Genomic DNA, 4,121 nt, shown 5'->3' on the forward strand with positions numbered 1-4,121 from the left:
CCGCCCCCTCCCCTCCCTCCAACTAGCAGCAGCGAGTAATAAGCCAGTCAGCTGCTGCTTCTGCTGTTGAACACCACCACCACTAAAAGCCTCCTCCTCTTCCTCCTCGCCTCTCGCCTGCTCTCGCCTCTCTCGCTGGGTCCGTCCGTTCGGCCGTTCGTGCGTCGTCGTGTGGCTCCGACTCTTCCACCGGTACAGTGGAAGAGAGACCAAAACCCCACTCTCCCCTCCACCCCCCCTCTCTCTCTCTTTTTCTCATTGCCTGTCCCTCCCTCCCCTCCCCTTCTCTCTCTCTACTCTCTTTCTCTCTTTCGCCCTGTGTCAGTGGGCTCTTCAGTTTTCCGCTAGCCTCTTGTGTGCGCGTATGTGTAGGTGCTTGTTGGAGGACATTCTTCTCAGCTGTTCCTTCTTTGTGTGGGTGGTGGCTTTATTCTCGCTTCTTTCAGCCGTCTGGTGCTAACATGTATTTGACCCCTCAGTGACATGCGGATTTTTCCCGGAGTAGCCCATGCACTGACCCAAGTGACGTAAATAACGGGAGAAAAAAAAATGTTCGTCGAACGATTGCACGTTCTGATGTTACGATGTGAAATTCTGTGGTGTGGTGTACTTCTAAGCTGTTTGAAATAAGTTATGGTGATATATTCCCTGTGTTTTGAAGGGGTATCGTTATTATGTTCATCGATTGTGCAAGATATTCAGAGTAAGGGATATTTCATTTTGTGTCGAAATCTGTGTGATTCTGTTATAATGCTATATCTACGTGTATTTGCAGTCAGGATATGACTGTGCTGTTTCTTCCTTCCATGTAGACTTCTCCCCCCCCCCCCCCCTTTGTTTACAGTGGATGGATGTTGATAATGAGTGCTTTGGCTCCGCCTTTTTGGTATACTTTGTCCCCTCGTCATATTTGGTCATGTCTGCTTCTTATGTTCCTCCCCTTTCGAAGCGATTGCAAATGAACAACAGCAACAACAACAACAACAACAACAACAACAACAACAACAACAACAACAACAAGAACAGGAATACAACAACAACAACAAGAAGAACAGGAATACAACAACAACAACAAGAACAGGAATACAACAACAACAGAAACAGCAACAACAAACACAACAACAAGAACAGGAATACAACAACAACAGAAACAGCAACAACAAACACAACAACAAGAACAGGAATACAACAACAACAACAACAACCCGCGAAAACAACAGCTGCATTTTCTGGTTTATAACTGCAAAAGCGAACGTTACTATTTCAACTTGTTCACACACTGTCTTTCTTCAGCTGGTAGTCAGTGCATGTCACTCATTCGTTTCTTCCCTCCTCCTATTCTCCTACATTATTACCCACATCATCGGTTAATCACACACCTTAATAATGCAAGAATCTATCAGACTTAACCAAGTGGAAGTAGGCTGCATTAAAATGTATTGATTGTTGCTTGCGTGGGCACATCGCAGGACGTGTGTCGGGCTGTTCATGACCTTAAACCTCAACCACTAATAGTTTATTTATAATGGAGGCGCCAGCTATCCATGTCTAGATTAGATGCCGTTTCAGCCTCCTTCTTCCCTGTTCTGTTTATCAAGTTATTATTATTATTATTATTTTTTTTTCATTTTCGAAAATGCATCCTGAATATGTACACTTCAACTCGGAACTTGCCTTTATTTCTTTCTTTTTTTTTTCTTTTTTTTTTAGCTTGTTCATGATGAATCCGTTATGTAAGGAGTGCATTTGGTGAGAGGATCGTTGGCGGTCCTTCTTTCTCCTATGACGACATCTATCGTTCTTATCTCTCCTTCTTTTCTTTTGTGTATCCCGTTACTGTCTTGTAACACATTTAGTCATCAGCACTTATTTGTGTTTTATTAAGTGTCGTAAAGCTAAAAAACGAATACTAAAACTTTAAAAATCGTTTTCTCCCTTGTTCATTTTGGTTTGGGCATGGGAAATTTTAACAAACAAATACACAAACAAACAAACCAGGCGTAGGAAATTTTAACAAACAAACACACAAACAAACAAACAAACAAACCAGCAAACAAACTTATTTAAATATACTTCCTCTCGAGGTGAGAAAGAGCTTTCTGAACTATCTCAACTAAGCAAAGGGAAAAAGGAATAAACAAAGAACACAAACAAACAAACAAACAAACAAACAAACAAACAAACAAACAAACAAACAAACAAACAAACAAGCACTTGGTGAGCCCATGCCAATGCAGCAGACTCTCAGCTCTCAGACTCACTCGGAGAGCCAGACGTCGACGTGTTCCCCACCTGCTTTGCCTCCTCCTTGGCGAGGCCTAGATCTAGAGGAACCTTTTTTTTTCACACAAGAAGCTCTGGCGGTGGGCCAGTGCTGAGAGGAAGAGACCGTTATCATCCTCGAGGGAGGGGATTGTATACGGCCGTTGAAGTACTTCCAGCCTACCGTTGCTTGACGCATGATGTGATCTTGAGGCGTGTGACGTCACAGTTTCTGGCTGTATCAAAATTAAGGCATCATGTGATTGTCACGAGAAAGCAATGCTGTGCTTGTCTTTTTGTTTCTGTCCGCGTCGATGATTTGCATAAAAAAACAAACTTGTTGTTTGTCCTTCCTCTCCCTCACATGATTTCCTCTCTTTGTCACACACACACACACGCACCACCCCTCACCAAAAGACAAATTATATAACTCAACGAAAAGACAAATATATTGCAAAAATAATCCACTTCACCCCCCCCCTTCCAAAACAACAAACACACAAAACAAACAAACAAACAAACAAACCCCACAACAAAAATAAGACAAAACAAAACAGATTTTTACAAGCAAAACAACTACAGCAACAACGAAGGGGGAGAGCAAACTGTAGATTTGAAGGCCTCCTTTGTTCCCCACACCGTGAATGTTTACTGGTTCCACGTCCCGTCTGCCTTGATGCTTTTTTAGGGGGGCTGCACTTGCACCGCTACATGACGTACCGGTTGGTGTATTTTGAATAGGTGACCGAGTTTTGCCTTTGATTTCGAATTCTTTTTGTTTTTTCTCCCTCTCTTGGTTAATCATGATGTATTCGTGGATTTCTGTTCTTTTTTTTTTTTTTTTTAAATCTCCTCTGTTTTTATGAAACGCTTTTGTAGCCTACTTTTAGATAATGGCCTTGCCGCATTCAGTGATAGCGTTCTGTTCTGCCTGGCGTTGGCTAAACCTGTCTTTTCTCTGGACGATTCAGAATGAAAAGCTGTCGTTGTTGTTTTTATGCGGTTCCTTCCTGTTTTATGCTCGCCAGGCTGTTGGATACCCTTTTTAAAAAAATTATGTCGGCGGCACGAGATATCCTGCATGGGTTAAACCGATTAAGTTGCCCGATATGAATTTTAAATTGGGGGTGTTCGTTTTGACAACACCCCCCAAACCCTACCCAACGCAAAAAGCGTTTAAAAAGACGAACTCGCGTGTGCTGGTGGGTGCTCTGGTGAGGTTTTGCTCCTTCTTTCTTGTCAAACATCTGCCGTCCTTATTTATTTCTCCTCCGTTTTTGTGTTTGTTACTCACGTGTAACACTTCTAATCTTCGGTACTTATATAACCTTATTGTTTTGCAAGTGCCGTAAAACTCTTACTAAAACTAAAAACACTCACGTGCCAAGCACTGCTCTGTTTTTGTTGACTTTGAGGTAGTCCCTTTTCTAAGGCAGTGCTTAGCGGGTGGTTGGAGGGTGCCACTGGTAGGCCTTGCTTCCTCTTTAGTTTTCCTCTTTCTTTTTCTGTCTGTCTGTCTTACTTTTTCTCAGCACCAAATGACCGTTATTGCGTCGATGTGCTCTTTACACAAACAAACAAACAAAGCAGACAAACGAACTCAGCTGTGCTTGCCGACCTGGGTGATAACACCAACTGGTGGACCATTTGGTAATGGAGTCAAAAAGGTCATATATTGTGCTCTCACCCATGTACACAACAAACGAGAACGTTATAATTATTACATTATTATTACATGCTTACACCGCTCCACGTCATAAACGTTCTCCCCCCCCCTCTCTTTCTCTTTCCCACTATTTCTCTCTCTCCCTCTCTCTCCCAATCTCTCCCTCCCTCTCTCTCTCTCTCTCTCTCTCTCT

At 42.7% G+C, this 4,121-nt stretch overlaps 1 protein-coding gene across 1 annotated transcript in view; it reads left to right on the forward strand.

Moving 5' to 3' along the window:
- Window positions 1–139: 139 nt before the first annotated feature.
- LOC101860771 (histidine-rich glycoprotein) overlaps window positions 140–4,121 on the forward strand; it is a 21,484-nt gene continuing 17,502 nt past the window's right edge. The window contains exon 1 of the mRNA XM_005108533.3: window positions 140–703. The gene's annotated coding sequence lies outside the window, so the exon portion shown is untranslated. The remainder of the gene's footprint in view (window positions 704–4,121) is intronic.

This window comes from Aplysia californica, unplaced genomic scaffold (genome assembly GCF_000002075.1).
Source record: "Aplysia californica isolate F4 #8 unplaced genomic scaffold, AplCal3.0 scaffold00697, whole genome shotgun sequence".
NCBI classification, from domain to species: Eukaryota; Metazoa; Mollusca; class Gastropoda; order Aplysiida; family Aplysiidae; genus Aplysia; species Aplysia californica.